The sequence below is a fragment of the Danio rerio genome, chromosome 4, assembly GCF_052040795.2.
Source record: "Danio rerio strain M-AB ecotype USA chromosome 4, GRCz13ab, whole genome shotgun sequence".
NCBI classification, from domain to species: Eukaryota; Metazoa; Chordata; class Actinopteri; order Cypriniformes; family Danionidae; genus Danio; species Danio rerio.
In genome coordinates, this window is record NC_141024.2 from 74,142,501 (window position 1) to 74,165,000 (window position 22,500).

General features: G+C 40.0%; 2 protein-coding genes and 1 long non-coding RNA gene across 13 annotated transcripts in view; 2 read left to right on the forward strand and 1 right to left on the reverse strand.

Moving 5' to 3' along the window:
- slco1d1 (solute carrier organic anion transporter family, member 1D1) overlaps positions 1–22,500 on the reverse strand; it is a 790,174-nt gene that overhangs the window by 533,717 nt on the left and 233,957 nt on the right. The window lies entirely within an intron of this gene.
- Positions 1–22,500, forward strand: part of si:ch211-266c8.2 — a 268,161-nt gene that overhangs the window by 27,647 nt on the left and 218,014 nt on the right. The gene's annotated exons all lie outside the window — the stretch shown is intronic.
- Positions 20,123–22,500, forward strand: part of LOC147845310 (uncharacterized) — a 3,042-nt gene continuing 664 nt past the window's right edge. Inside the window, exons 1-3 of the long non-coding RNA XR_015484508.1 lie at positions 20,123–21,927; positions 22,015–22,220; positions 22,266–22,500. The exon at positions 22,266–22,500 is cut by the window's right edge and continues 664 nt beyond it. This is a non-coding gene — a long non-coding RNA (uncharacterized LOC147845310). The remainder of the gene's footprint in view (positions 21,928–22,014; positions 22,221–22,265) is intronic.

The following is a 22,500-nucleotide window of genomic DNA, read 5'->3' on the forward strand; positions in this document are numbered from 1 at the left end:
GATAATAATAATGATAATAATAATAATAAAAATAATAATAATAATAACAACAACATAACAAACAACATCAAATTTAAATAATATTAATAATAATAAATGTAAATAATAATAATAATAATAATGATAAATTGATATAATAAGAATGCTAATATTATTTTTTATAATAATAATACATTAAAATAAATAATTATAATAATAATTGAAATAATAATAATACAAATGTCACATGCAGTTACGGTGTAGACTCAATTGTCAGGCAATCTGGCAACCTGCTTTTGCATGGAGTCTTCAGAGAAGGGGTCGGATGAAAAAGTGTTTTGATTTCGAACTGCAATACCTAGTTCAACCACTGGGTGTCAATCTTACATACTGCACCTTTAAAGTCCGCATGGACCTGAAGCTTTTTTCCACCATATTGTGACGCAGTTCCTTGAGAATCTGAATAGTAAGTGTTACAGCTGTGGGCGTGGCTTGTTTTTTTTCTACTGCAAGCTGATTGGATTAGGCATTTCATTCAGAAATATCGGGAAAAGGGTTTGAAGAGTTATCACAGCTTTATTACAGATTATTACATTTCTTAAGAGTACATCACAGTGTTTTTATGTTTACACTCTGACATATACTGAACCTGGAGCATTTTTTTCAGGGCATCTAAAAGGATAGTTCCCCTAAAAATGAATGTCTCTAATTATTTACTCTTCTTACTAGTTTCAAAACTATTTCTTTCTTCTGTGGACACAACATTTTAATATTATGAATGCCTTCAATCTTAAAAAGAAAGCTGTAAGCACTGACCTCAACAGTAGGAAAAACAAATACTATGGAAGTCAGTGGTTGGAGGTTTGCAGCTTTCCTTAAAATATCTTCATTTGTGTTTACCTGAAGAGGCTCGAATGGGTTTGGAACCACATGAGGGAGAGTAAATACTGAGGACATTCTCATTTCTGTGTGAACTAACCCTTTAAAAAAGAAAAGCTCGTCAGTTTCACATGTAGACAGGACTGTTCTTCCAGAATCCTCATCTACTCGTGCACTTTAAAGTCGTGATCCACCGAGTTCCAGCCTGCCAATTTAAGATTCTCACGTCGTAACTTCATTAGGAGAAGCTCGTTAGACATTTTTAATAAGCTTTAGCTCAGGTGGAGGTGCTGGGGGTCTCATTTATCGATCTGGCGGGTCAGAAGAGCAGCTGTAGACCCAGCTGAGCCCACTCTCACTCCCACTATAGCCAGAATCCTCAGATCTCCTCCATATTTTACACACATCCGTATTTCATGACTTCTTAAAGGGACAGTTCACCCAAATTTCGCCACTGACTTGATCGTTTATTTGTTTTGTTGTGTTCTGTGGAACACAAAAGAAGATACGTTGAAGAATGTTTGATGATAGGCAGCTCGGTGGAACATATGTCAGGGTAATTGGTGGTTCATTCCGCTGTGGAGACCCCTGATAAGGGGTGAGTGATTGGAATATGTAAATTCCATAGTAGGTCAAATGAATACTGTTGATGTCAGTGGTTACATGTTTCAAACATTCTGCAAACATCCACTTTTCTGTTGTAACTAAACACAACCCAAAACTCAAATTGGTTTGGAGCAAGTCAAGGGTGATTAAATAATTAAATAATTTTTAATTTTAGGTGAGCTGTTCCTTTAAAAAGAACTGCTCGATCTTGCAGATTCGCACTCTATATCATCAGAAAGATCCGACCCTTCTTATCTGAACATGCAGCTCAACTCCTTGTTCAAGCTCTTGTTCTCTCCAAACTGGATTACTGTAACTCTCTACTAGGCGGGCTTCCAGCTAACTCTATCAAGCCTCTTCAGCTGCTCCAGAACGCAGCAGCACGAGTGGTCTTCAATGAACCTAAAAGAGCACATGTCACTCCGCTGCTCATCAGTTTGCACTGGCTGCCAGTTGCTGCTTGCATCAAATTCAAAGCTCTGATGTTTGCCTACAAAGCGACTTCTGGCTTTGCTCCTTCTTATCTGCTCTCACTTCTGCAGATGTATGTGCCCTCCAGAAACTTGCGTTCTGTGAATGAACGTCGCCTCGTGGTTCCATCCCAAAGAGGGAAGAAATCACTATCGCGAATGCTCGCGTTCAATCTGCCCAGTTAGTGAAATGAACTCCCTAACTGCATCAGAACGGCAGAGTCACTCGCTGTCTTCAAGAAACGACTAAGAACTCGACTATTTAGTCTCCACTTCACTTCCTAATCTGCAATTGCCTCTCTGGATATACCACTAATTGTACTACAAAAAAAAAAAAAAAAAAAAACTCAATTACAAAAAAAAAAACAAAAGAAAAAATTACTGCTAAATGACTAAATGTAAATGTAAAAACAAAACGACTAAACTGAAGGTTGTATCCATCCCAGTCCTTATTATTATGTCAGCCTTATAGGCTCCTTTCCAGTGCACACGACAATTGACAAGCGACAAACCGGAAGTCATTCATTTGCAATGGAGAGCAGTCCGGGAGCTGCAGGCAGTTTCGATCATCTCCGTATGCGGAAAATTCGAATCCGATTTGAGCTGCGGATCCGTTGAAATATTTGAACTCTTGCGACTAGACCGTATGCGACCGGCCGACCGGATGTGATGTATTCCAGTGTTGTACAAGCAGGTCCGTGCGCAAAAGATGAGAAATAATAGTTTTTAATTTATTTTTTGAGTTAGAAATAGTCTATATTAACAAAAACATTTCTGGTCATAAATGTAAGTAATAAAAATATGTTTTATGTTGCCCCCCCCCCAAAATATGTTAGCAGTCTATGAGTTTCTAGTAATTATTCCTTCAGTAAACCATGGTAAACAGACGGAGAATAAAGGCTCTTGCTTTTGCACTCCTTTACTTCGGACACTGTGAGAGCAGCTTCTCTTCCATAGTACACGTCAGAACTGAAAATTCTGTGCTACTGCCACAAGGGGGCGTATTCCAACAGTCATGTCCAAATGTCGTGTGCCGTGGAAAGGCGGCTTATGAAGTAGTTGCAGGATTTGCGCAAACTTTGGCACACTGATAAAGCACAGTGTGATCTACAACACATTTAACCTCTCTAACTCAAACTCTCTAGCGCCACCACTTGTCCAAAGTTTTACTTATGTTTATTATTAAAACTTTTAAACTGAATGGGCTACAATCAAATTTTTCCTCTGATTTCATGGCTCAATCCGATTCAGACGCACCCTTTGACGTAATTTTCGAACATAACATTTTTTTTTCGCTATTTTGAGTTTTTTATAAAACCTATTCGAACGAAGTCGTACTAGGCCATTTGTCCGATTTTTCATCAACATTTAATCACATGATTTACAGACCATGCTGACTAGACGTTTTTGAATTTAAGTAGATTCGACGAACCGTTTTCGATTAACTTGCGAACAAATTTAACGTAGAGCTTGCGAAAATTGGCTTAAGGTGTTATCTCTGTAACGCATTGACGTATTTACACCAAACTTGGTGTGTGTTGTCCCAACTATAGTCTGAAAATAACTGCAGCATTTTCTGCGCTGTTGCATGTGGCGTTCACTCCTGCCCTTAATAATTACTTCCAATTGATCTTGTTTGTCTTTTTCCCTTTTCAGTTTTCTATTGGTTGATCTGGTGGCGTCAGGCCTTTAAAACAAACGCAAGCGGACTTTTACGGCCCCTCTCTCCTCCACGCCACCACAGTTGTTGACGGCTTTATTGTTGTGTTCTCCTTTGTGCTTTCCTTTTGATATTTGTTTGGAGTGGGGAGCTCCAACCTACTTTAGGTTTGTTTGGTTGTTCTTTATTATGTTGTTGGGCTCCCCATTTCTTGTCAATTTGGATTGTTTCGCTGGTTATGTTATGTTAATAAATAATTTAGCTAGAGCACTTTGGCCGTTGTTTATTTATGTTACGTTGTCTTTTGGTCACGAGTCATATTTAAATTAGAGACTGTAACAGGCGCACTGCCCCTAGTGGTCCGGAGATACAAAAAATGGGTTTTTTTGCTCATAACTTCCCAACCCTTTGTCCAAATTTTACGAAATTAGTCTCTTTACATCCGGCTGAGCATGCCGAGTTGAATGATGTTGGATTTTCCCAGGTCAGCCATTTTGGCCGTTGGCCATTTTGAATTATGTCAAATTGCTATATTTTACAAAAGCATTGACAAATACTTATGGAACTTAGTTTACGTCTTCAAGACTGTGCCCTGAAGGAATTTATAAAAAAAGTCACACCGCCACCTTTTGGCCAAACGTTATAACGATATTTATAAACTATATAATATATAATATTGTTATGAAACTTGTCTTGATACATTCCTCATGTTGTCTTGAGAATATCAACACCAATTATGCCTTAACTAACTGAGCTTCCTGTCCGCCATCTAGCCTTAAGTCAAAAACCTACTTTTTTGAACTCCTCCTACATCGTCTGGCTGATTTGCACCAAGTTTAGCTTAGATCCTCTTCAGACCGCGCTGACTAAAACTAATGGAATTCCATAGGTGTAACGGTTTTTGTTTACTGCACCGGCATGCTGCGAAAACGACATCAGAGGCTGCATCTCTGCGATAGACACCACATTTTAGGTCTGTCATCGTCGCCTCACATTGACCACATCATAAAATTTGGTAACAGCGCCACCTATGGGTCAAGACATTCATTAGCCAACATTAATAAAACTTACAAATTTGATGATAACTTTTGACTGCATCTGCTTATCTTGATGGAATTGGTTTCAAATTATTCCTCAGGTCTTGCCGACAACACGGATACCAATCATGCCAGAAACTTCCTGTCCGCCATTTTGACTTTGTTCAATCCATTATTGTTTAACAGAAGTGTGCTTGTGAATGTGAGTGTGTATGGGTGTTTCCCAGTACTGTATTGTGGCTGGAAGGGCATGCGCAGTGTAAAACATATGGTTCATTTTGCTGTGGCGACCTAACCCTGATAAATAAGGGACTAAGCTGAAGGAAAATGGATGAACGGATGAATGTTAATTACACAGTAGATGATAATTCAGGTTTGCTATGACATCAGAGCATCCTTTGGACATCTTTTTAGTACTTGTGCAAATGCTTTAAATAATGAGAGGTAAGGCTGCACAATATATCCTGTCAGCATTTTTATCGTAATGTGCACATCCCAAATAGTCACAGCGCAAGAGCTACAGAGTTGTATTTAATTACTGTATTTATAAAAAAAAAACAAGAATTTTTGTCTTGTTTCTAGTCCAAATATCTACATTTCAAAGCGAAAACAAGATTATTTTACGTGCCCCACTGACAGATAGTTGTGTTTGTTTTATGGAACAACTTGAATTTTGCATAAACAAGCAGTTGGACTGGTGTACCTAAAAAAAAGTGGCCGGTGAGTGTATATAGAGTTTAGGATTGACATGCTCTTTGCTGGGGTTCGTTCTTCGTACCTCGCTTAAATGATCTAAGATGATTTGGCAGATCCTGGATCTTTTAATCTTGATAACTGATCTCTCGCTAATTTTGTTCTTCAAACTAGTTTCAGATTAGAATGTCTGGATAAATTGATCTGAGATCGCTGCGTGTGTTGTGAAGGTCTGATCTATCGATCCTCGAAATCATGATCAGCAATGCAACGATTGGCTGACGGCACAGCAGCGTGATGACATCATCTGATTAATATTCAATTATCCATGTGAGCAAAATTACATCAAATTAGCAGCAAACGGTTTGTTAAATATGACACGCAAGAACTTTACACATTTGTTGTGAGCTGCAGGCTTTACTCTTTCATGTGTCAAGAGTATTCATCATGTATTTCAATGCAAATCAATGTATTTAGTTCTACATTTAGAAAAGATTTTCTTTATTATAGTAGCCGTTTTTTAATCAGTGTAAAGAATAACTGGCTGTTTACGAAAGCATTTTCATATTGGTAAAAGCGTCTGCAACTTTTGTGAAGCATCAAATCACCGGCATATTAACTATCAAAACATGTTTATGACTGCATAAATGTATTATTGCTTTAAAAAAAAGTCACATATTCTGCATTTCTATTGTACACAATTTGTACTAAAGCGATCTAAAAAGTTCATATCAATAAGTTTTCTCTTTGCACCACCAGGTGGCAGTCTTTGTACCTACATTTCGAGGGTGCAGATTGCATACGTTTTATTTAATATGTATAACTTAATTTATTTTATTAATAACTATAACTTTATATATATATATATATATATTTAAAAAATATGTACTATTTTCCCAAGTGTATATAACTACTACTGTAAGAAAATATCAGAATTCAGAACATTCTTTCTGTATTATCTTTGCTTGAACTGAGCCGATCTAATCCTGTTTATGTGAATTAAACCTGCTCCCGATCAGGTTTGAGCTAGCAGAACTGTTGCTATGACAACAACTCTCGGATCAGCTTTGAAGAACGAAACGATCCTGGATCATGTCAAATCGTCAACATCCAAATCCAGCTAACTGAGTAATCCACGTACGAAGAACAGACCCCTGGTCATATCAAGAACAATCCCATTCTTCATAAACACTGATGTCTGTAAAAGCAAAAGTAACTTAACAAAGAGCGACCCATTTCATATTTTACCACATTTAATATTAATGTTGAATTCAAAACAATTTATTCACTTGATATAGTTATTTGTTTATTTTTTATTTATCTATTTATTTTTAGATATTTGGACTAGAAATGAAAGAGTAAGAAAAGCATTTTTTTTTTTGCATTGTGTTTATTCAAATTCTGTACCTGAATACTGTTAAGGCTGATTTATACTTCTGCGTCAAACGCCGGCGTATGCTACGGCGTTGACGCATAGCCCTTCGCCGTGGCCGTCGCCGTCACTGACGTGCACCTCTCAAAAAATGTAACTTAACGTCGCAACAACACGTAGCGTAAGCTCTGTGATTGGTCGGCTTGGTAGCGCTGACGAGTCTGGGCGGGACCGAGAGCCGCGCGAATGTTGCGAGCGATTGTTTACACGTGTGAAGTCCCGTGAAGGAGCTCCGGATGGAAAGTTTTGTTTTGTGTTTACCTCATAGTTAAAGTTGTTGCACGTCCGCCGGTTCCTGCCTCAAAATGAGCGAGTTTGAGCCACTTGTACATCCCGGAAGTGTCCAGAAAAGCAAAACAGCAGCGAAGAAACTCGACACAGAGGAACATTTACACCTCACTGCCAACTAGCGTTTCGGAAGTGTTAATGCAGACTAACAGAGACGTATAAATGCACAGCTACGCACGTTGCATGCGCCGTGAGTAACGCCGGTCACTTGACGCAGAAGTATAAACCAGGCTTTAGACTTAATAGAAAACTATTAAATAGAGTTATTCAAACTATCTTATAAAACCCTATCCCATATTGCAATATTTATGGCAGAAAGTTAACATATCGCTATGTCAGATTTTTTCCAATAATGTGCAGCCCTATTGAGAGGTGTGCAGGCTTGCAGGTGGTAACTGTGTGTGTGTGCAAAAGCGTGAAAATCAGACTGTGGGTGTGTCATTTACACGGTGTCCGGCTGGGAGATGCGTTTGAGATGACTTGATTATTCCCGGTCCATCTTTATTTTGCTGTCCTGCTTTACATATTCAGTCACATATTTGGATTTGTTTGAACCGGGCAGCTTAAGAGCTGTACCGCGGCATTAAAGGACTAATTTATTTATTTACGCACCCTCCCGCCGTCCCATGACCACGACTTTCTTACATCTGTGGGACCTAAAAGGAGGGATCTCTGAATAATGGATCGCTCTCATTTGGTATGCAGCTATACAATGAACGCGTACGGTAGCTTTTAAGCTTCAAAAGAGCCTGCGTGAATCAAGTCCATATGACTCTGTACTTTACGTCTTCTGAACTGGAGCTTCGCAAAACGACCAAGTCATGAATCATTCAATGCTGTGCTTTCCCAAAGTGTCGATAACAAAGTTTGATGTTACCAACATAATCGTACAATCTGGAGTTCTGTGATAGATTACAGGAAGGCTTCTCCAACCCTGAACATAACTAATATTAAAGGCTCGGACATTGAAATTGTTGACACGCATAAATATCTAGGGGTTGTTATTGATAATATGTTGACATTTCAACCTAACACCCAGGCTGTCTATAAAAAAAGTCCAACAAAGACTGTTTTTTCTGAGGAAACTTAAATGATTTCAGGTCTGTATCTCTATGATGACGCTGTTTTATAAACAATTTATCGAATCTGTTTTATCTTTTTGCATTGTAGCTTGGTACGGCAATCTGAGTGTGTCAAGCAAGAACAGGCTGAGCAGCCTGGTGAAGGTGGCAGGCAAGATCATTGGTTTTAATCAGACCGGTCTAATGGTAATCTACCATAACTATGTTCAAAGGAGAGCTCAGGGTATCCTATGCACCCCGGATCACCCACTGTACTCTGTATTTCAGCTGTTGCCATCAGGACGTCGTTTTAGGGTTCCTATTTGCAGGACAAACAGAACCAGAAATTATTTTATAATGGTGGCCATTAGGTCATTAAATGAGTCCAGGGGGGAGGGGGATGTCTCTATATACTGATGTACTGTATGGATGTTGTGTGGTAATGTTTTTTGGTGTGTACATGGAACTTCGCCTTCGCCTGTGTTGTGGTACCTTGTTGCAATTTTAGTTTCGAACGGGATAATATAGCTGAGTCTGATATATATATATATATATATATATATATATATATATATATATATATATATATATATATATATATATATATATATCAGGGCTCGAAATTGCGACCATTTTAGTCGCATATGCGCCCGAAATTTAAGCTATGCGACTCATATAATATATTGGGAGCTAGAGATGCGCGGTTGGCGGTTATAGCCGCGGACTCCGCGGATAAACCGCGGATCGGGCGGATGACGTTACGAAAAAATAATATTTTAATTAAATTCGGGCGGGTGGCGGGCGGTTGTACAGTTTTTATAGGCATAGCTGGCGCACCAACGAAAAAGCCTAGGACTGACTTCACAGAATGGGAGGAGGAATCGGATACACTAATTCTGGATGAAGTGTACAGAAGTATCCTCTACAAACTTCCGTATACGGATCAGCAGAGGAAAATCTACTTTCCTTTAGGGAGAAATAAGGCCAGTCATTCCCACAACTGCAGCACCTTTCCAAGAGAATTCTATGCATTTCAGGAACAAGTGCTGCGAGCGAGCGCTCCTTCAGTGCAGCAGGGTGCATTATAGTGGCTATGCAGGCGCTCCCGTCTGAATCCTGACACTGTCATACATGCACTTTAGCCTGGTCAGACTTTATGTTCGCTCAAAGAGGGATGGCAAATCTATTTTTCTAATTTAATTTCTAATTGTGGGGGTGACTGAGCCCATAAGGCTTAGGCACGATATGACGTTTTTTAAAAAAAAAAATTTCAACTGTTTGCCAAAGCATGCGACTATAGCCTATGCCTACATTAAGATATTTATCTTAATATTTTTTTACTGCCTGTTGTTTCTTTTGGCATATAAAATAGGTATTGTCTGATAGAGATATAAATAAAGGTTCATCTGTGTCGCAGAACTGGTGTTGTTTCCGATTTCTACAAGCTCAATAACATCCACAGCAAAAAATAAATAAATAAAAAAATAGTCGAAAAACTGTGCCCATTAATTAGATGTGCAAGGCAAGCAGGTACGTTTTTGAGGTTGCTATGGACAACTACAAAATGTAAACATTATTAGGCTATAATGTAAATGACTTATTATTCTATCTATTTACTAAAAAATAAAGTAAAATAGGCATTTAGTAGTAGGCTAAATAGCAGCATGTTGAAATGATGTGTCAATGCGTTTTCTATTAGGCTACAATAAAAAAAGTTGTATAGTACAGTGCGTTTAATTTAGGCTATTTATTTACTTTTGTCCCTGTGCGCCGATTGGAGACGGAGTTCACTGCTGATATTCTGAGAGCTCGGGTGCTTCTCATTTCTTATTTGTGCATCCTCGTTTCCTTTCCTTGCTTTCTTTCCTCGTGTTCCACCCCATCGGGATACGAGGGAAGGACGCAAGGAAAAGACTCAAGGACCGAGGAATCGAATCAAGTGAAAAGACACGTCCTCGTATCTTTAGCGTCACTTCAAAGCATCGTCAATTAATGACTTGCACGTTTGGATTAACTGCATGTCTACATTAAAGTAATTCTCTATTCTATAATGATCAATAAAGAAACATTCATTTAATAATAAAAAGGAATAAGCCATTTAAATAAAGAGCCCACTCAGCAGATGGCGGGCGGGTGCGGTTTTAAAAGTTGGTCAAAAATGTTACTGCGGATGGATGGCGGACGGATGATTAATTTTGTCATGCGGTTGCGGATGAAATAATAGCCCATCCACGCATCTCTATTGGGAGCATTAGTGCGACTGCATATGATGGTTGTAGTGCGACCTGTTTTTTTTTTTTTCTAAAAACATGGTAAAATCGCTCTTCCCTGCCGCTATATTGGTTCATATTAGCTGTTAATCACTCAAGACTTTCCGCTGTCAGATGACAGGGAGGGAGCTTTTGTGACCACGGGGAATGCAAACGGCTGAAGAGTGAAAAGTACACTGACTCTCGATGCGCTGCATGCACTGCGTGTTCAGCCAACACAATCTCACGGCAATTCATAACTTTTTCATACGTTTCCTCGTGAGATCAGGCTGCAACAGCGCAAATGTCCGCTAAAACTCCATCGCCAAAGAAGCTCGCCTTTACTGAGTTTAAACTGATGCGGGTTATAACAGAGAGCAGTATTGCGCCGGTGGTCATATTCATACTTCCATATTTGGAAAATCCTGCTCTGCCCCCCTCTTATTGGGTCGGCTGACTCGCATGCTTTTCCGCAAACACAGAAAAATGTAATTCAGCGTATAACGAGGCTGAGCATTAAAACGACACGAACCCAAACCAAAACTTTTAAAAGTGAGACTTTTCTTCCTTTCTTTTGTCCGTTCTTTCTTAAGGTGTATATTATTTTTCTATTTAATTACTGATGACTGCTTTGCAGCTTTCAGCATTGAATTGAATGATTTATTATATTATTTTGTTTGTTTTGTAGCAGAAATATTATTTATTAAATTGACATGCATTAGTACAAAATAAATATTTCTTACTGCAATGCTTCATTTGTGTTTGATGCAAACCATCAATTTATTTTTCATAAAGTAACAGTAGGACTTTATATAGCAGATAACTTACATTAAAGCACATTCAAGGCAGCATGATGATGAGAAATATAATTCAATATTAGTATTATTGTCATCATCATCATCATCATTAATATTTTATAATTATTCAACATTCATTTTGGAATTATTGCACAAATATTAAGTCATCACAGCATTAGTTAGATAGTTGTTTCTGGGTTGTTTCTGTTAGTCCCAATTGATGTTGTTTTCAAATACAATAAATCCTTTAATATACAACTTTTCAAATATATCATTCATTTTTGGTGGATGCTCCTAATTTTTTAGTGGATGCTTCTAATTTTTTTCTGGTGCTCCTAAATATTTCAGGTTGGTAGCACAGGTGCTACCAAGTAAGAAAGTTAATTTTGAGCCCTGTATATATATATATATATATATATATTTGGCTGATTCCAGCATTATGGATGTGACATTTGCAGTAAAAATTCAAAACATAAATTCGCAGAGAAAGTATACGTTAACATTATATTGAATCATCTGTTTATATTTTCCAAAACAACTAACCACAGAGTTATGGGATCAAAAAAATTCAATCTGTGAACATTTTTATACTTTAAATGAGGAAAATAAACGAGCGTTATGGATGTGACAAAAAAAGTCTGCGAGTTTACAGTACACAACATATTTCGTAGAAATTCTGTGAATTAAACTGCACAACCCAAAATAAATAATCCTGAACAAAAGGATAAGAGTTGGCTCTTTATAGAACAAAACTGATTGATTTTATTTTATTTTGACATTTTTGCATTTTTGAGGGAAAAGCTGTGTTATGGATGTGACACTTTTTCGTTATGGATGGGATGGATGTGAAATTGTCATTTGTTTGACTTTGGTAAATCAAATATAATAGTTTGAAAACATTGACAGCGACATTTTTAAGTATTTTTAAAGTACTGTAAAACACTTGCCTGCGCAAAAAATGTAGAAACGGTTTCGCTATTTTGGTGAAAACATTTTTCTTTTCATGGCAAGGTTGACATTTTCATGGAATTGCTCATATATATATATATATAAATATATATAGTCAGAATTATTCGCCACGTTTATTTTTTTTCCTAATTTCTGTTTAATGAGAGCAGATTTCTTCAACACATTTCTAAACATAATAGTTTTATTAACTCATCTCTAATAACTGATTTATTTAATCTTTGCCATGATGACAGTACATAACATTAGACTAGATATTCTTCAAGACACTTCTATACAGCTTAAAGTGACATTTAAAGGCTTAACTAGGTTAATTAGGGTAACTAGGCAGGTTAGGGTAATTAGGCAAGTTATTGTATAACGATGGTTTGTTCCGTAGACTATCGGAAATATATAGCTTAAAGGGGCTAATAATATTGACCTTAAAATGGTGTTTAAAAAATTAAAAACTGCTTTTATTCTAGCCGAAATAAAACAAATAAGACTTTCTCCAGAAGAAAAAATATTATCAGACATACTGTGAACATTTCCTGAATCTGTTCAACATCATTTGGGAAATATTTAAAAAAGAAAAAAAATAATAATTCAAAGGGGGCGAATAATTCTGACTTCAACTGTATATATTAGGGATGTTCAATACCTACCTGGGTTTTTTAACACTGTTTTCGGTTCGATTCTCATGACTTGACATGCAATGCTTGCAATACTCGTTTTGTTTTTCTTAAAAGTCAAGAAAAGTACAGTAGTTCCTAGTGTATTGTGTAAAAAAATGAACACTGAAATCTCACAGCTTCTGGTGGCCCATGCGCAAACTGGGAAACACATAAAATCCTACACTTCGAAAATAAACTCACATGTGAAGTTAATAAAGATAAATTGGCCATTTCAGATAAACATATTTGTCCTTCAGTAAACATAAATAAACCATCTTCATTATCTCGGTGCTGAAACAATGCCAGACTGTAGTCTGTTACGCGGATCGAGTGCTTTTAAAAGATGACAGAAGCCCACATCTCCAATCACCGAAAAAGGTTGCAAATCTTCAGCAGTAAACACCCGCACTGCCTTTGTTATTTTATGTGTCTCTCGGAACCTGTTGAGTATGTTTGCTTGATAGATTCAGTGAGATATTGTTGCTATTTGGAGGACTTCATTACCTTCTCTGCTACCCTGCCTTCAGACAGTGATATTGCTGGGTGATGGCGCTGCAGATGTATGGTTATACGTGTAAATCAATGCTTGCACACAGCTATTTTTTTGTTCGACATTTTTTCTTTAATTGGCATTGTTACGTTCCCTTCAACTCGGTCTAGGGGGACACGGGTACGCAACAGAATGTTAGTGGTGTTTTGTGCGTGTGTGTCAGCATTGAGGTCCTATGAGACACTTCTCAAAGGACTAAACAAAAGAAATATGCAACCTGAATGAAGATTAACTAAATATTTATTAAAGGATTAAGGGAGGGTTCCAAAAAAACTTCAAGAGGGGGTTCAAGCCAAAACAACAAACAAAAATTCTCTAACTGAGAGAAAGGGAAGAACTAAATAATCTATAAAAGAAAAGAAAAGAAAAGAAAAATACATAAAAAATACTCACTCTCTTACTAACATAAACAGGAGAAAACTGTTTCAAAAAGGAAAATGGCACCCCAGACCCGGATTGGCTAATCGGGAGGACCGGGAGAATTCCCGGTGGGCCGGTCCGTTTTTTGGCCGTGAGGGCCGGTATCCCTAGCTCCAGAATCGGTTGCTCTCAACAGTCACAAAATTTATTTAAATTTATTTATCTATTTATTTGACCACAGCCTTTTTATTCATTATTTTACCGCAGCTCTACTCTTTTTATCTATTTTCTCGCAGCTTAGTGAGCAACTTGCAGCCTGCAGGTTAATGATGATATAACGTGATCATCTTTCACTGAACAGCTGTTGTGGTTCAGTGGATAGCATGTTAGTTTTCGACCCGCAGACCCGGGTTCGATCCTCATCTGAGTAATTCTTTTTGTTTTTTTCATTTTTATTGTTAAGACATATTATACTGTTAGGGTTGTTGAACATTTAAAGTTCTAACGCCTGTTTCACACCGCAAGCGTCAGCGGCGCGTGAGCAGAGCGTGAGCAGCGCGTGTGTTTTCGGCGTCCATGTTAACAGATTAGAGCTTTCATACCGCACGCAGCAGCAGCGCGTCAGAGCGAGGCGTGAGCGTCGCCGAAGCAGCAGTGCAGCGATAGTTTCGGCGCTGGGTCTATTTTTGACGCGCTGCTCACGCTCAATTAAAGTGACAGTGCATTGAGAATGACCAAAACACATTGAAGACAGTAAAAACTAACAATTTTACCCAATAAATGCGTTAATAATGTCAAATGGTTTATATATAGTCATTCAAATGAACTTAAAACGATTAAAAACGGCAACAAACATTTATTTAGGCCCGAACTACAAAACCAAATGTAAAACAATTTTACTATCAGTTTTGCTTAAGTTGCACACTAGTGTAGTAGGAGAGGGGAACTAGAATATTTACGGGATTTGTAGTCCATAGCGAAGTGTATTGTGGGTAGTGTAGTTCGACACGCATGCTGGATGATGTGAGCTCGCTGTGTTCTGTGCAGCTGAGCAGAGGAAGAAAGTTTTAATCGGCTTTGTTTTATGTTCACTCGAGTTATTCCTACCAGGAGCTGTTTGCTCTGTGAATCTGACAACACGAAAATAAGTAAAAGAATGGCATGCATTGGTTACTTTTGTCCGTCTCATCATCTGCACGAGCTACATTAACGAGCTGTTATTCTGCCGCTGGACATCACTGAAGCGGAGAAAGTAACACTAGTTTGATCATGTATAAATATCATTATAACTATATAGTATAAATATTATTATAACTAGGTCTACAGCAACCTGATAATCAAAAAACAAATGACATGATATCACAGGCGATTGTCTTCTGACTGTAGACACTTCTCATATAAGTTAGATTGAGAAGCATACATCACTATTTGATCTATAAAATTAGTAAAATAAACATTTGCAGGTTAAAGACACAGCATAGGAGGGGCCTTGGTGCAGATGAAAAGTTTAAAAAGTGTATTTGTATATAGAGAGACATGGGTAACTAGATAGAATAGACAGAGATAGGTTGATCTCAGCAGCAGCTGCCGAAGAGCTGCCCACTGCAGACGCAGCTGGTGTGAAACGCAAACGCCTGCGTGCTGCTACTGCTCGACAAACGCGCTGCTCACGCTCTGCTCACGCGCCGCTGATGCTTGCGGTGTGAAACAGGCGTAAAGCAGCTGTTTCCTCAAAAAAAAGAAGTGATAGTGTTATTAGAAACTGAATTGGAAATGACCCAATTTTAATATAGTCAGTGGTGAACTGAGGTGGGCCGGTCTGAGGCTTGAAACTCCAGGGCTGAAAAGGAGTCCCACTCCGGCCCTGTGGCACCCCCTTTCTACTAACCCAATCCCTGATTAACAAAGAGTAATGAGTGTTTAACAAAGTAGTATTGAAAACATAAACTTGCAATCAAAAAGAGGTTGAAACAAAGGCTGTATGAGATGGTCAACAGCATCAACAGAACTTAAACTAATTAAAGCCCCTAATCAACAAATAATGCTTGAAGGATTAAACAAAGCATATTTTAAAGTCTCACAAAAGAGCCTCCACACACACACACACACAAAATCACACTGCTCCATTGGAGACAAGCTGCTTAAACGCCCACGACTTAACTCGTCCTCCAATCACTGAATGGTTCATTAGTGGCAGCAGGTGACGTTCATCATCACCTATTAGGGTGTAGCAGAGAAAGAGAGAAAGAAAATGCAAAACAGAAACAAATACGTCCTGGGACGTAACAGCATTATGCTTACCGGCAAAACCGAAATGTCCTCACACCGCAGATTTGAAAGACTCCGGCGCTTTCTCGTAATGTTGCCTCACTTCGCTGGCGTTTCCTTGTACTGTTGCCTCAGCCTCACTTCACCGCCGCTCGCAATGTTACAGTGTGGAATGATGGTCAAGCGCCCCCTAACTTTAGAGCATGGTGATTGGATAAAACGCTGTTGGCTGTTTTGTAGGAGAAGATCTAGATGTTTCACCCTGCCTTTGTTTATTGCGTCAAAAAAATCGCATAAGTTCATTTCTAAATGTTCGAATCACATTACTTCAGCATATTCTCAGGTTGCTTGAGCTAATGCCCATGCGCATTCGGAGGAATGAGATCACGACACCAACCTCATTTATAGCTGTTCTACACATGATCATCCCCTGGATAATGATCGTCTGCTCTTCTGAACACAACATGGTCATGATGGCGAATCTCCTCCAGAAGTGACAGCGACTCTGTTTACAAGTTGGTGGGCGTTTGAGTAGTTGCTGTAAAGGACGGACAGGACAGACTGTACCTTGCGTTCATTTCATACACATTACAAAACCTGAAAACGTTTGTTTTTCAAGTGTGCGTAATCGATTCATTTAAAATCCAGATTTCAAGCCTCATGATGTCTGTGTAGCGAGTATTTGCTGAGATTCCAGTGCGCTTGTTGACCACAGAAACCGTTGTACAAGCACACGTCTGCTCTGAGCTTCTCCCCGGAGAAACGTCAGTCAAAGTGATTGCCGATTGGTTTCTGAACTAGTAGGCGGGGCTTCAGTCGCCATATCGACTGTGACACTTTTCCCCATTCAAACCTACACGAGTGACACGTCTTGTGTATTCTTGAGTCTTTGATTTTTGATGAATAATTATTAGCCCTTTTGTGAAGTTAGCGCTCATTTTCTCTTATCTGATATTTCCCATAATTAATGATTAATTAATTCCCATTATTAATGATATTTTTAAGCATCTTATCAGCCCCTTAGTTCTGCTTTTTAATTGGCTACGGAAAAACACTGTTGTCCAATGACTTGCCTAGTTTAAATCACCCTTTAAGCTGAATACTAGCATCTTGCAGAACAACAGGACCATTATAATACACTGTGATCACAGCAAACACTAAATAAATGAGTCAATTTATGTTTGTATTATTTTAAATAGGCTTTCTAGAAGCACCATGACACCTGCCATTCGTCCCCAGACAACGATACAAAGGATAAAACACACACTCTTCTTTGGACTGGATGAGAGTTAAGGGCTTTCTGTTTATAGAAGCGGGGTCTCGCTCAGAGGGCCGAACTGGAAGCAGGCTTTCATTCCAGTCCAGAGGTGACATATTAGCACCCGAACGCACTAAAGCATGCAAAGCGAAATGAGAGCAGAATTGGGAAAGTTGCTCTAGGGCAGTCATGAAGACGATTCAGGTACTGTTGGAAATATTGGCTGCATGTGCATGAGCGTGTGTGTGTGTATCCTCAATAAGGGCTTGTAGCTGCGCTCGTTTGCTCCGCAGAACAAACATTGTTTTCTGCGAAGCGGCTGACGATGACCTGCCCAGACGGACTGCATGATTGGCCCCGACTCAAACGCTCGCCGGGTTTCCAGCCGCCCGTCGAAGCGGTAAATTCTGGTTGCTATGTGACTCATTGCGTCGGTGAAGCTCTCTGTTGGTCTACTTCTCCCCAGGCTTGATGGGAGATTTATACCGCACTGGATGACACATTACTGTGCTGCTTCGGCTCTTCCTTGCTTCAAACCCGAGGTCAGCATTCACAAGAAAAAGGCAAATCTCCTGTCACAGGCACGGTTTCCATCAACTTAGTAAGATTAGTGTGGGTTAAATACAGCTGTGGAGCCTCTGTTAATACACTCAAAGCATATTTAGGCCTAACAAATCAGGTTTACGCACACTGTGTTCCACACAATCAATATGTGTTTAGACAATATGAATGAATCAAGTTCACTTATTAGCATTTACAAATCTAGGTTGAACTTAAGTTATCCCCAAAAAACTTAAGCAGGGCTCAGCCATTGGAATCTATTAGACTCGAGTAGGCATGGGCCAGGATAAGATTCTGACAGTGGATAAAAATATCACGATTGCTGCTCCAAAATATATTATTTTTTAAATATCCGGGTAAAAAAACTACTTTTTCCTCCTTTGAATACAATATATTTTATTTTGAGAGACTTCTAAATATTTTGGAACATACAAATTGGACACTTCTGCGGTCTCCATTTGTGTCAAAAACACAGAGTTTATTACAATTTAAAACGGCGTCTTTGGATATTTTTGCTACTGGTCACACTGTTGTCCTAAAAACAAATATATTTAAATTTAAATTGTAAACAGCAAAGGGCCTAAAACTGATCCTTGAGGCACCCCATACTTTACTGGGCTGACTTGTGAAGGCTGTCCACTAATATTTACAAACTAGTAACGGTCAGTTATGTATGACTTAAACCAAGGGTCTCTAACTCGCGGCCCGCGGGCCATTTGCGGCCCTCAGTGCAATATTTTGTGGCCCGCGCCGACCGCTGTACACTGACAGAATCAGCGGAGCGGGGAGAGAGAGCGCTCCCCACTCCGCTGATTCTATCCGTACACAGCGGTCACTGGCATTCCCCGCCCGCCGTGTAAACAAAGGGGCGGGGATGCCGGTGACGTCACCACGCACCCCGCCCCTTTGTTAGACGCTGTGACGGGCGGGAAGTTTTAGGAGGGAACTCGCGCCGGCCAGAACCAAGGTAAGCTGTTCCCGCCCCTGCCTGCCACTTAGCTACCTATCTGCAGCCTGCCACCTACCTAGCTACAGCCTGCATCTTATATATATTATAGGTAGATACAGACTGGCACAGACTGATGTGACTGGAGTGGGGTGGGGGTGTTTTATTTATACATATTTTAGGTGAGGGAATGGAAGTTTTGAGTGAGTTCCCCCACTTGAAGCACTGTCAAGTCTCTGGCAGCAAGGAGTAGGCAAAAGATAGCATCTACCCATCCCCAAATTCAAATACAACAGTGTACAAGATAGCAGCCTTAAGTACAATATAGCCCCTTTCACACATACAGACCTTTCCGGAAAATTGCCGGCAATTTTCCGGAAAGGTTGTATGTGTGAACAGGTCCTTTTTGAAAATACCGGTAAATTCGTTCTGGCTATTTTCCGGAAAGAGAAGTTGTAACATTACCGGTAATTTGCCGGAATGCTGCGCTGTGTGAATGCAGAAGGAAGATTGCCGTAATAAGCGCGTGCACGTCTAGAACGTGCTGACGTGAGACGTCTGCTTTAGCCAATCACAACAGTCAGACGCGTTTACGTCCGTGCGGTTTGTGAGAATAAAAGCCTTTGAATATTTTTCCAGACACATTTAGCTGCTAGAAGTTAGTCAGATCACGTTTATATGTTCTTCTTTATGCCAACTGTGTAAATAATCATCGATGAGATGCTTATGATAAGTCGTTGTTTGTTTACCTTCAAGCTTTGCGTGTGCCTGTGAAACAGCCTGTGAGCGCCTGCACACGCACATATTATGAACATCTCGACATGCGAAAGTGAAGAGTTGTTCACAATATTGATCATCCACAGAGTTTGTAATTTAGTCAAATGTTTACAAATACAAGCACAGCCGTTTAAAGCTCATCTGTGGTGAATGATGTCAGAATTTACCGGTATTTTGGAATGGATGTGTGAATGCTCTTTTCCGGAAAATTTCCGTAACGTCCTCGCCTGTGTGAACAGCGCTTTTTTCAATATACCGGTAAAGTCGTTCCGGAAATTTTCCGGATATTTTCCGGTATCACTGTGTGAAAGGGGCTAGTGTGTGCAAGGCTGAGGTTAGATACACAGTAGTGTTGAGAAGTTCAGATCTTTAACGTGAACCGGATCTTCTGTTTCAATCCTTCCGTGTTAGGCCTAAACACTGTAAAAAATGCAGGATTCCACACAATTCAGTCATGTTGTCCCAACACAAATCCATTAAGTTAACTTAACACTTTTTATCACATTAGAGAATTAACTAGAAAGCATGGGAGCAGAGAGAGGGGAGGGATCGGCATAGGCCCACAAGGCGGAATCGAACTCTGGTCGCCGCACTTACCACTACACCACTGGCGCCGACATTAATATTATTTTTAACTGAGATGTCTATCCATCAGTTCCAAAAAATAAACACAAAATTGATGTGGCACGGTGGCTCAGTGGTCAGCACTGTCGCCTCACAGCAAGAAGGTCACTGGTTCGAGTCACGGCTGGGTCAGTTGTCGTTTCTGTGTGGAGTTTGCATGTTCTTTCCATGTTGGCTTGGGTTTCCTATGGGTGCTCCGGTTTCCTCCACAGTCCAAACGCATGTGTGTAAAACATCTGCTGAAATAGTTGGCGGTTCATTCCGCTGTGGCGACCCCTGATGAATAAATGGACTAATCCGAAGGAAAAAAAAGTAGTTGACAAAAAGATTCAATCCAGTTATTCTCCTATAAACCCTATACAGTACACCAGGGGTGACCAACCCTGTTCCTGGAGAGCCACCTTCCTGCAGATTTCAGTTGCAGCCCATATCAAACACACCTGCCTGTAATTATCACGTGCTGTTCAGGCCCTAATCAATCGCTTCAGGTGTGTTTGATCAGGGTCGGAGCTGAACTCTCCAGGAACAGGGTTGAGCACCCCTGCTATACGTTGTATTTACAGGTCAGTCATTAGCACAAAAGGTTTTCTGTGTTGTCAGCTGAGCCTCTCGGCCCTGTTTCAGTAAAGCGTGCTCTATATGACACAGCTATTAGCGTGTGTTAATTCTGTAAACTAAAACTGCGTTCTTCTGCTGAACTGTTGTGGAGTGTGAAACAATGGCGGCGCCGAGTTGCGTTTGGCCCCGGCCGCTCAGAGCTGATTCTCACAGTGATATTTTTGGCGCCGTGATCTGTCACGACAGCAGGAAGCCGCTCCATTGACCTTTAAGGCCATAAAGATCACATAATGGCTGGCATTGAGGAAAATGAAAAGTGTGTCTGAGTGTATTGAGCAGTGACAAGAAACCCGCTGCGCTGGAGCTCAATACGCTCTATAAGGAAGACTCGGGCGGGCTGCAGAGCACAGACCCGAACACTGACAGAGTTTAATCAATCTACATTTCCCTCATTGGTTGCAGGCCAAGAGCTTTCCGGAAGGCGCGCCTAGAGGTTTTCTTGTGCTGCGAGACTCGCATCTTTTGTAAATTCCATCTGGTTTAGACTTCATTAGGCAGCTTTTAAAAACAGAGTGCATCATGGGAGGATTTATTGATCAACATAACCACGGAAAAACACATTTGCTGCAGTACAGGGGCCGGATCAGGCTTCAGGTTAGTGTGCACCAATCCGGATCAGGTTAGCCTTGAAGTTTAAGCATTCTAGTTTTTACTAGAAATATGTTAGCAACATGCTAAATCATACTAGAAACATGCTAATTTATGTTAGCAACTGACTAGCAACTACTCAGAACACCTTAGCAACCGCCTAGCAACTCCTTAGCAACTGCCTAACAACCACTCAGAACACCCTAGCAACACACCAGCATCCACCAAGCAACACCTAAGCAACTACTCAGAACACACTAACAACCACCTAGCAACACCTTAGCAATCACCTAGCAGTGCCTTAGCAACCACCTAGCAACCACTAAGAACACACTAACAACCACCTAGCAACACCTTAGCAACCACCTAGCAATCAATCAGAACACCACAGCAACACCTTAACAATGACCTAGAACACCTTAACAACTAATTTAGCAACCACCTAGCAACACCTTAGCAACCGCCTATTAACCAATCAGAACACCCTAGCAACACCTTAGCAATGACCTAGAACACCTTAGCAACAGCCTAGCAACACCTTAGCAACTACTCAGAGCACCTTAGCAACCACCTAGCAACACCTTAGCAATCATCTAGCAATGGCATAGTATCCACCTAGCAATCACTAAAAACACCCTAGCAACACTTAAGCAACACCTTAGCAAAAACCTAGCAACCAAGCAAAACACCATAGCAACACCTTATCAACAACCTAGAACACCTTAACAACTACTTTAGCAACCACCTAGCAAGGCCTTAGCAATCACCTAGCAACCAATCAGAACACACTAGCAACACCTTAGCAACGACTTAATATACCCCATCAACAGCCTAGCAACACATTAACAACCACATAGCAACACTTAAGCTACTCCCTAGCAACATCTTAGCAACCACCTAGCAACACCTTAGCAACCACTTAGCAGCACCTCAGCAACTGCATAGCAACTACTCGGAACACCTTAGCAATCGCCAAGCAACACCTTAGCAGCCACTCAGAACACCCTATCAACCACCTAGCAACACCTTAGCAATCATCTAGTAACACCTTAGTAACCACCTAGCAACCAATAAGCACACCCTAGCAACCACCTAGTAACACTTTAGCAACACCCTAACAACCACCTAGCAAACAATCAGATTACCTTAGCAACAACCTAGAACACCTTAACAACTACTT